At 34.5% G+C, this 11,954-nt stretch overlaps 1 protein-coding gene across 50 annotated transcripts in view; it reads right to left on the reverse strand.

Moving 5' to 3' along the window:
* ZBTB20 (zinc finger and BTB domain containing 20) overlaps positions 1 to 11,954 on the reverse strand; it is an 863,472-nt gene that overhangs the window by 459,819 nt on the left and 391,699 nt on the right. For 26 of the 50 annotated variants that reach the window (XM_060418031.1, XM_060418084.1, XM_060417983.1 and 23 more), the window contains one exon: positions 2,173 to 2,230. The exons of the other annotated variants lie outside the window; for them this stretch is intronic. The gene's annotated coding sequence lies outside the window, so the exon portion shown is untranslated. The remainder of the gene's footprint in view (positions 1 to 2,172; positions 2,231 to 11,954) is intronic. 50 annotated transcript variants of the gene reach the window in all.

Genomic DNA, 11,954 nt, shown 5'->3' on the forward strand with positions numbered 1-11,954 from the left:
AAAGGGCTTTATTATCAGACTATCAAGTCTGTGTTGCTATGAAGGATGGAAACTATCTTCTTTGGAAGAACAAGTTCTTCTTCTCCCTGTTTTCTGGTTCTGGTACATTCAACATTTTAAGTGCTTGATCTCTTCCTCGTCCTCACTCTTCCCAAACCATTTCCTCTCTTCTAATCTATTCTTTTAATTATTTACAGACTTGCTTGCCTGGACACTTCATTTTTGTAGAAGTTGGCTGATTTTTTTTTCAGCACCTTTTAGTGGAATGCAATCATAGGTGAATAGAGAGGGAAGTGGTCTTTAATGTTATTTTTAGGTTTCATGTGTGACAGAGATTTTTTCCCTTTATTGATTTTTCCTGTATACTGTCCACTCTACAGCTTGAAATGGCTACCATGGTGTTTGCGAAATTGGTTGTTCTTCACTGTTGAAACCACTTTTTAAATCAGTTTTTGCAAGTCACATTTTACTCTGTTTTAAGGAAAGTTTTGTTTGGTTTCCCTTTCTTTGTGGAGTCATGCTGGCAGAGAAACACAGTCTATAACATTGCTTTTAAATGTGGTATGATTGAGATTATAACCATATTGATTCTGTATTTAAAATTTATTAGATTGAGCCATGTGCAGCTAAAAGGAAAAAGAAGTCATAAGTCTTTAATATTCTTCACAAATATGAGCACCAAGGGATGCAAATGTTAAAATTCATCAAGCACAACACGACATCCCACTGTTGGAAAGAAACTTTCTCATGTCCAAAATTCATCTGGGGTAGGGCAAGGAGTTGGGACATTTATGTGTGGAATTTTCCTCCATATTTTTGATAACAAATATCTGAGAATATATCTTAATATGTATGTAATATTATATTTCTGAAAATGATACATTATAAGTTAGAAACAACATTTTGAATATAACTAAGAATAGGAAATTTTCCTATGCTAACCTTCTGGAACCGTTCATTTTCACTTATATTTCCTGGATTCTATGCTATACAGAGAAGGATAAAAGCTGAACTATGGGATAAAAAAAAAGGGTAAAAATAGCCTATGGTATTCAGATTTGCAAAAAATGGCAATATTTATTCGTTTAAAAAACAGGATTTGGGGCTGAGTTTTACAGTAATTTTTGATAAGTAAATAAAGCCTACTGAATCTTCAAAGAGTGTAAGAATGAAACATCTATTTTAAATTTAGAGTATTAAATAATAGTGAAGACATATATCAAAATTGGCAATAGCCAGAATTCAAGAGAAGGAAATTGAACATTCATTGTGAGTGGAGGAAGGGTGAGCTTGCAGGCTAAGAAGAGCACTCATGATGTGTAAACCAAAACTTAGCATCATACAATAAGGTTTTTATATTTTTCTTCTCTGGGGAATATTTGAAGAAAGACAGTTCCAGGGCTCTTGTTACTGTTTTTCTTTTCTTTTCTTTTTTTAAGCTAAAATTTCACTCTAAATGCTAGTGAAATTTCCAGAGTTCCTCTTGGAGGTTTTGACCCAAATGAAGTTAAGTGGTTGTGGCAAAGAGATAGATTAAGCCTATCTACACTAACATTCAGTCCTTGCTCAAAGCAAGGTCTTAGGATTTGGATTGCAAACTGGCAAATTCAATGGTCCAACTGCACAAGGGCAAATACTAAGTATTAATCTGGAGAGTAAAGATTCTCAATCTTGGCAGGAGGGTAGTTCTACCACTGCTTTACTGTATGTCCAAACTCCAGCTAAATTATATATCCCCATTTGAAGTGAACCCAAGGAAAAGGCAATGTCCTCCTAAATGCTATCTCTTTCATATGTATTTTCCAAACTGTAAACCATGAAGTGCTATATAAAAGCAAAATAGTATTAGTGCCTCATAAGATAAACATATAGATTGATGATGAATGTATTAAAACTGCACTGCGTGTTTACTTTATAAAGGTACTAATACTAGTGCTACTAATAACAATTCTTCGAAATTTGGTGGGAGAAAATATCTACAGAATACATTTGCTGAGAAAAATCATCAGATTTCAATTTTGGAGAAAATAACTTGGAGAAGTCACCAGAGACTTTTGAGGGGAAACCCGAAATCCCTGGTCTATGAACCACCCATTTTAAGCTCCAGTTTATTCAGAACTAATAATAACCTGTCTCTTGAAACCAAAGGGAGTAGTAAAGAAAGTTACCTACATTTACGTGCTTCAGCCTTCTGGAGATCTAGTGAATCCACAACCTGAGGCTCATATTTCTATAAAAAGGATAACAGTGAAATCTCATCATTACTTTGTTTGCTTTGAGGAAATTGGCCATGCCCCCAATTAAATTATACTACAAACTTCTTTCCCATTACCAAAATATAAATACATAACCAGGCACAAGAATGTGGTAAAGGAGGAAAGGTGAGTTTTAGCATCTTAGAACCTTGGGTGTGTATCTCATTTACACCCCTTAACAAGTTATTTAACCTCTCTAGGTCAAAGTTTGCTAATCTATTAAATGAAGATAATGGTAGCTATCTCACAGGATTGTTTTAAGAATTATATGTAAAATTCTTGGTGCAGAGAGGTCACTCAATAAATGGTAGCCAAAGCACTGTCTGTAGTAAAATGCAGATAAAATATATTTCACCCAGACTGTTGCTCTGTGAGGTAGGTTTGGTGTCCAAGCTACAGAATCCATTAAGCCAAAATAACTTGGTCATTTTGACAATGCATTTTAGGGATATTTTAAAATGACATTTTCCCAAAGTCAAGCTAGCTTATGGCTATATCAAATTGCTGTATTTAAAAGGGAGCTTTATTGAGTTCATAAAATAGTGTATCCAGTTTTGTTCCCCAAATCTAGGATGATAAAGATCTTCCATCAAAGAGGATAAGAGTGACATTTAGAAAAACAAGTATTAAAAAAAAAAAAAAACTATAGTAGGAAATGAATGTAGGTTATCAGGATGACAGGAAGTCAAAGCAACACAGAGAAGAAATGCGTCCAGCAGATGAAGAAAAATGGAAAGACACTACTTCAGAGAGATGGAGTAAAGAACAATCCCAAGCCCTAGAAGCCTGTAGGTTAAAAAGTGATTGAAACTCTGACTCTAAGGTGAGAGGTAAAGAAAGATTCAAGAATACCTATCAGTAGGAAGAAGAGCAGTGAGAGCAAGATTCCTAGGAACCAGATGCATTTAGGAATAAAATCCTTAAAAGTGATCTGCTCCAAGGTGGTGCTAGCTTCAGAAAATACAAATATTGATGGGTTAAATCAGGACTGGAGAAAATATATAGCCAAATATGGGCAGCTCTGAGGGAAAAAAAAACAGGCAGCTTGGGACTCAACTGTCATCACAATCCATTTGTGTTTCACATCCCACTGTTTGTGACATTAACAGAATTTTGAATTTAGCAATGAACTATTTTTGTATTGTGAATATCTGCAGCCATTTTCCATATGTAGCTACCACTGAAACTAGAAATAATAGCTCTATGATCTTTAAAATGCTTCCAATTAATACTATCCAGATTAGGGGTCACCTAAGAGTCTCTCAAGCTAATTCACTTTTTCTGTCATTTGAAATGGAGTATTTTCCCTGCTCTTTATTTGCATTAAGTTCAATATTATTTGACTATGTTAGTAACAGATCTTTTGGTGGCTTTTGCTTTTATTGTCATTCTTCAAAAGATAGAGTTGGTTTTAGATTTTTAAATTTTATCTTCATTTAACTAAAATAAATAAGGCAGACCTTTTCATAATAGCACTTAAATAGGTAAAATTTACATGCAGCACTTTGATGGTATGTCCAATATTAAGCAAGGCAATTTCAGGTATTAGTATTTATTATATTGGAATGTATATACCAATTCATGTGAATCATATTTATATTTATATATATATTCTAAAAATAACAGGCTTATATTCATTGTACACAAGGTTTTTCTGTCTTATTGTTGTTATTGCCATTGTCAATAAATATCATTTATCTATCATGCTCGAAGAACTCTTCTAGGCACTACACAAACTTACCATGCAATGAGGCCATTATTGCCCCATTTTCTGTTTAAGGACTTAGCCACAAGAAACAACGTATTCATGATTATATAATCTGCAAACAGAGGAGGAATAACCAAATACATGGCTGCGCAACTACAAAGTCCACATTCTTTTCACTGCACATTTCTGCCTTTCATACTGAGGTAAGCCTACTGTTTTATAAAGTTAATGTGATATGTTGCCAAGATTCCACACAAATGAATTTTTCTAATATACTGTTTTTCTACTGTGCAATCTTTCTCTTAAAATCATTTACACTTCTACAGAACATCTACACTGATGTTCATGTGCTTTTTCTTGCAAATTGTAAATCAATTCAAAATATGTATTTAAGCACCTAACATGTGGCACTGCTAGGCTAGATATTTTTGTTCACTATCATGTTAAAATACAGATCTTGGCAATGTAGAAGTCTCTTCTTCCTGAAGATGCCTCATTAGGTCAAGTTACGTTTCTAATCTTTTTCAGTCACTGATGGTATAAAAAATACAGTACTGTGTGAAAAACATTAGGGCTTTGGATTTAAAGTTCCTTTAATTAAACAAATCTAGTTAGCCACAAATTGTTGAAACAAAATCTGTAACAGGAAGGGCATTTAAGGCAGATTTAAACATCATTTCTATCTAGAAACAGAAAATTAGCCTGCATAATGTCATTTATCTACTGAATTATATTATAATTTTCAGCTATATATTCAGATTCTTAATGTGTGTCGCAAAGATGATATCTCTGTCCCACCCTCAGTAAGAAGTGTGTTTTGAGTTGTTTTGTCAGTAGTGACAGTGCCGATGCACTGGACAAAATATGTTTTCAGCAAGTTTCCTTGGCAATGAAAATAACTGTAGTAGTAACAGTAGTCAGCATCGTAATAATGATAGCACTTACTGAATACTACACTAGGTGCCAAGAACTGTGATTAGCACTTTATATGCATTATCTTATACATTTCTCAAAATATCTTGTGAGGCATACACTGTTAATAATCCAAGTTGACAGAGAAGGACCCCAAACACAGAGAGGCCAAATAACTCGCCCAAGGCCACACAGGCCGAGAAGAAGCAGAGTCAATGAACCTGACTTTCACACCTCTACCAGGTGAGAGTGGCAGCAGGTGCTGTGTTTGTTCTGGAGAACACTCATATGCTCTTCTAGCTACACTAACTCCAGTTGGGACCCAGCTGGTTTGTAATACCAAATCTGAAGACAGCCAACAGGAGTTAAAGTTTGAGTTGCTTCTATTCATATTGCCTGCTAATTAAAATGTTCCCTTCTGAGAAGACCGTGGCTGGCTGGCATAACCCTGGAACATAATACACGTTGAAAAAGTTTCTTCTGAACGTTAACAATGGCTTCTCTCAAGTGCTGAGTTAACCAATGATTTCCAATACTCCCTTTTTTTTAGAAAAAAATATAGGTTGTCTTATTGTCTAGAATATTTTCATCATGGATACATATTAGGTGACACACTTGGATCATACCTTTGTGATCAGGTGAAAAATTAGTTTACTTTAAAAAATATTTTTGTTTTGTTTTACTGTTGTGTTGAAGTTAAACTCTGAATCCCTCTGGGAAACCTTTCCTGTTGCCTATGCTCTGATCTCTTCTAGGATAGCACTGCATCCTTCAGAGAACCTTATGAAGGCACATACTATTATTAATCATTTGTCATCTTTACTTTGTTCACTTGAACATTGAGCCTAACTCTTAGACCCCTGGATGTCTGGAGTGCCTAGCATTTAGATCTTAAACAACAAAAACAAAACCCAGGAAACATACACACAAGTAAGCAAAAAGATGGAAAAGAAGGGTCTTGCATTTGACCATGCACACATATTGATCCCTGTAGTGTGCTTGTTTTTCCCCTTACATTTTGTACAGGTCCCTACGGAAAAAAGCTTCCCACAATAAGCAGAGTATTGGATTGACTAGTCTGTTCCCCAAAGAAGTCTATAAATGCATCAAGAAATAGATTTTTATACACACATGCACACACACAGATATATATATATATATATATATATATATATATACACACACATTATGAAATAACATGAATATACTTGTAAGTCATGGAGTGTGCAGCAGGCAATGTCTTTAAAATGAATCCTATTATACTTACATTACTTTACATTTTACATTTAGTAATTTTATTCCCCTTCTAACCCTAATACATTATATACCCTAATGTAGATTTCAGGAAAGTAGAAACTTTATTCATCACTCTCTCCCTAAAGTTCCTAAACGAAAGCATGACACTAAATACATAGCAAATATATGTTGAAGAGAAGGGAAGGAAAAGAAAAAAGATATGGAAGGTCTCATAATATTTCCCATATTGTTCTGGAAATAATAAAGGGGGAGAGTGTCTCCAGTACTTTTCCAGGAAAACATGAATCATCAATGAAACTGCAAGTTTTATCCTGTTCCTCACACCAGCTACCAGATTCCTTTATGCATAAAATGTCTCTTCTAGCCTGTTGATACCAATTCCTGGTACTAATGAGACTTTGGAGCAGGGTACTAGGCAGGATCACTCCAGTTCCTCCATATTTTGCCCTACCTGTCAACAAGGGAGGCTGGGCTCCAGCATTTCCTATAGGTCAGCTGAGGCCTTAGATGAGGCAGTAGAAAAGGACACGCAAGTCTTCATAACGTCAGGTGCATTTACTTACACATCCCTCTCCTCTTCTCAAAGGGAATCCCAGTATCAAATCACTGATTGATGAGAAAGATGGAATTAGTAGGTCCCCATGATACCTCCCATTTCAGTACTGGGGGATGCAGTCTATTGCTGAGGGGAAGAAGGAGGAACCAGCAATGGTTTCTTGCATTTTGCAGCTTCCAAGTTGTAGCAGGGTTTATTATATAACATTTCTATCAAGTATAAATTCATACTGATATAATACAATGGAAATCTTCAGTTTTTTAAAAAAATATAAATTTATCTATTTTAATTGGAGGTTAATTACTTTACAATATTCTACTGGTTTTGCCATACATCAACATGAATCCGCCACAGAAATCTTCAGTTTTACTCAAGAGAATGTTATGTGCAATTCATACTTATCCTAGTACAGAGAAGATAATATCTTGGTAGTAATAAATTATCCTAGAATATGCATTTTTTCAGACAATGGATGGAGTTGTTCTTTTTCATCTTTGTATCTCTACTACCCAGATGCAACACATGACTTAGCACATAGTAGTTTTCAGTAAATGGTAGCTAAAAATTTTGAGAACATCTTCCTGTAATGGTGAGATATGACTTGAAGGGTTTAAACAAATTCAGAATGTTTTTCTAAGCTTGATCTTCCCAGTCTCACGAACAGGCCATCCATCATCACTTAATATGCCTTAGTGTTTTGGTCTGTTATATATAATTAGCTCTCATCAACTGTAGAGTGGAAATTCTACAATTTTATACTCATATACTAGAAATTTTAAAGTCACAATCTTGTAAGAGTGGTTTTCAAACTTTAGTGTATGTAACTAACCTGGGTAACTTCCTAAATTGCAGATCCTCAGACTCTTATCTCAGAGCTTCTAATTTAGAAATTTAGGGATCTTCAGTTTGACAAACACCCTAGGTAATTCTGATACAGGTGGTCCTTGGACTACTTACTATGGATTGTGCTACAAAGGAAATGTGGAAAAAAAAAAAAACCTTTATGCTTCACTTTTCCAATGTGACTTAACCATCAAAACTGCCATGAAAAGAAAAGTTAGTTTGCTAAGACTTTTGAAAATGAACCAAGGAAGGACGCAAAGGCAAGAAACATTCAATTCAAGCCAGAAAAGGTTCTTTTTGAAACTTCACAAAGACTGACAGCGTGCTTCAAGTAAAAGTAGGAAAAAAATGGAAGGCGTATAGCAACATTTCAATAACAATTTAGGGAAGCAGTGTTGATTCAAGAGCTTTATTTGATAAAATGTGTTTTAATGGCTATTATAAATGTGGATGCCTTCTAAATTTTTGATTTATTGTTAAACTATACATGTATACATATATTTATATGAGATAATCATTAAAATTTCTCCTGAAATCCCTATTTTCCATAAAATCTTGGTCTTGCCAACATAACTGCACTAATTGAAGCTTCCCCTTCCTCCTGCCAAGAAACTTCTCGCCTGGGATTGAAAAGAGATTACTATAGTCTATTCCTCTATACGTGCCTCACAAAAGTGTAACTGCTGATTCTGACCTGACCTGTAGGTCTCTGTGAAGAAGTGAAGTGAAGTTGCTCGGTCGTGTCCGACTCTTTGCAACCCCGTGGACTATAGTCCACCAGGCTCCTCCATCCATGGGATTCTCCAGGCAAGAATACTGGAGTGGGTTGCCATTTCCTTCTCCAAGGGATCTTCCCCACCCAGGGATTGAACCCAGGTCTCCCACATTGCAGGCACACACTTTAACCTCTGAGCCAACCAAGGTCTCTGTAGCCTATAATTATTTTCAGTGGAAGCTCCATTAGGACTGAGTTCTAAATATTCAGTGTCTGTCATTTTTCAAGAACCTTAGCAATGAATGATGGAGATTTTTAAATTATTCTTATGAATGTTATAAATTGCATAACTTGTCATGGTTTTCTCTTTGACTTGACTGCATGCAAGTTTAAAGGAAAATGTATAGCACTTCATCGACTGTAGTTTGTGTACCAACTTCACTCTTGACTATATCTTTGCCCTTGTTTATTGTTTCTTTTCTTTCTTTTGCCTCTCTTATCTACTTTTACTTCATGTATTTCACTGTATTACTTGCATCTTTTCCTTTCTCAGTCATTTTAATGCCCATTTTGGAACTAAATGGTAGAAATAAATGAGAAAAACAAAACAAAGAGTATGTGTGTCTCTGTGTATTTATATATATATGTGTGTGTGTGAAAGTTGCTCAGTTGTGTCCAACTCTTTGTGACCCTATGGACTGCAGCCTGCCAGGCTCCTCTGTCCATGGAATTCTCCAGACCAGAATACTGGAGTGAGTAGCCATTATCTTCTCCATGGGATCTTCCCAACCCAGGAATCAAACTGGGGTCTCCTGCATTGCAGGCAGATTCTTTACCAACTGAGCTACCAGGGAAGCCTATATATATATATATATATATATGTATGTATGTATGTATGTGTGTATATATGTATGTATACGTATGTATGTATGTATGTATGCATGTATATGTATGCATATATATGTGTGTATATATATATAAAACTCACCTAAAATATAAAATAAAAACTAGCCTTATAGTCTTTGGGCTAATAAATTCATTTGATTATTTGTAGGACTGCAATATAGAGAGACATAAAATTAAAATTACTACTATGAGAATATCCATGTGAATTTGAACATAGGTATTTTTGGCACCAGATCGTTAATTCTGACATCCTTCAGTTTTGAAAGTTAACTATAGCTGTGTTAAAATCTGTGTGTTCAGTCTTTTAGACTGACTGTATTAAAAAAAAAAAACCAAAACAACAAATTCCTAGGTTTAATCAGACTAACAAGGTGTGTAATTTATATTTTTTCTTTTAAAAATTATAAATGGATGCACATAAATGTATATGTATAATTATTTACTTATATGAATCTTCCATACATATATATGTATATATCTTAAAGTCTTCAATGAACCTCTTTATTCCTTTGCCTCCACTGTTACCTTCTTAAATAATTTTCATTAAGCAACAAACAGTGATAAGTCATCTCAACAATGAAAGGCTCTATTCAAAATGGGTTTAGTCTATTTTCTGTATTTCCTCTGATAATGATCAAGCTAGTCTCAGACTGATTCTAGTAACAACCCAGGTAAGTTAGAAGAACTCTATTTGGGCACTGGGCATCTTAACAATGACACTCATCTTAATTTGTCCTTATCTAACCACTTTGGGCTGAAATATTTTTGTGTTGAGACCCAAATATGATTTTTGTTATATTAATTTCTGGATCTCATATTCTTTCAGATATCAAAAGAATATAGCACCATGCAGGAATAATGCCAAGTTGCCGTCGTTTTTTTCAATCCCCTCCCATCATGGTTACCAATAGTTGATTGATACTTGGAATACATCACAGTTGGATTACAGATATGCTCTTTAGTCTGACCTCTACTTGTTTCTTGCAACTCATTTGTAGACAGTCCAGAAGCTAGCAGCTGGATTTCATTTTTATTCTAGCAGTCACCATTTTACAATGTTCCCTCAGTTCACTGTGGGTTTCACTATTGATAAGTCAATCCAAAACTCTAAGAGGCCTTTAAATGGAGTGAGTTAAATCAGAGGGAAAATATTACGATTAACTTGCCATAGGTTCATGTCACTCAACTACATTTCGCCATTGACTCCCCATACATCAAAATGGTGTAATGATACAATTCTCTCCCAGAAGAACTAATGAAATACTTAGCAAAAGTAAGTGGTTACAAAGCACTTTGTAAAACAAAAGTGCTGTATTTTTTTAAAAAAAATCTTGTACAGAACTCTGGTTCAGTTTCTGAGCCTTTCCAAGTCCTCATAATTCTGTGGTATTCATAATAAAGCAGGCAGATGGTTTAGTCTCTGAACATATGCTTTAAATGCCCCCTTTGCTATTTGAAAATAATGGACCAAATTGTGCCCTCAGATAGTCACAAGAAACTTTAAGGGGGCTGCCTCTTGAAATTTGAGGACAGTATGTTATCCAGTGGGAATTAAACCTTTAAAAAATACACTTTCTAAATGTTCTTCTGAGCTCTATTCTACATATTAAGAGAAGTCATTTTTTAATAAAATAGCTATAGTAAGGAAAAATTGTAGCCAGCACAATATGCATGGTTCAGGAATAGATTAGAAGGTAAAATGAGTTAAATATTTACATTTTAAAATTCTGATTATCTAAAAACTTATGATAGTTATGTGATTTAATTTTTGAGTGATTGCCAGACTTTCCATTTTTATTATTATTACTATTATTCTTACTATCTTGTAGATGTTTTATTGTTAAAGCACTTTGCAGTTATTAATTAGTTAATTTAGTTTAAATTATGTTTATGCCTTTGTTTTAAATCCATGTTATTCATAGTTATTACAATCCTCAAATGCTATTTCGCCAGCCAGTTACTCTCATTTCAAAAACAGTTTGTTGTCGATGAAAGCACATATTCCAGGTTTTCACAGAATATGAAATTCAGTGGATATATGTGTTTTGATAATGTTGTTCACTTAACCCAGCTGTATTAGCAATACACCTCTGTTTCTTAATGTCAGCATTTTATACATAAAATGAGCCTTCATTTCCACATTTATGTTTTTATGTATTTAAATGTCGTTTTGAAAAAGTCTCTAACCTAGTCTCACTTATCTTAAAATGTCCACGAAACTCAGTAGTCTGATTAACACTTCAGATAAAAAGACCACACAGTTGACAATAAGGACATTCTGGTTATTACAGAAGCCCGAAGTTTAAGTGACTATTCCGGAACTGTAATGTCCCTTTAGAAATTCTGAACAAGGACTAGCTTGGTGCTAATATAAAACAGAGTTTACTCTGAAAAGTAAAAGCAATAGTTGTACCCAAACATGTTTGGGATGCTCTTAAGACAGATCATAATTAATAATATTGAGAATAACTGAAGAGTCTTAAATCAAGCGATAGTTTTATACAAATATCCACAAATATCTGAGCAAAGTTTATAACTATTATTGGGGCAAAGCATTAACATACTCTTCTGCTGATAAAGGCACAAAGTAACTCTGAGAAACCTCCCTCCTTTTCATTTCTCTAACTTTCACAATAAATGCAACACTGAAACTAAACTCTCAGTCAAGGCAGAAATACACCGAGCAGTATTTCAATAAACAGCAAATTGATTTTTAAAAACCCACCAGATTAAACATTTCCCCCATTTTCCCCTTGCTTCCCCTTGTTGTTTCACTTTCCATGCACACATAATCGCACTTAC

This window comes from Ovis aries, chromosome 1 (genome assembly GCF_016772045.2).
Source record: "Ovis aries strain OAR_USU_Benz2616 breed Rambouillet chromosome 1, ARS-UI_Ramb_v3.0, whole genome shotgun sequence".
In the NCBI taxonomy this organism is placed as follows: domain Eukaryota; kingdom Metazoa; phylum Chordata; class Mammalia; order Artiodactyla; family Bovidae; genus Ovis; species Ovis aries.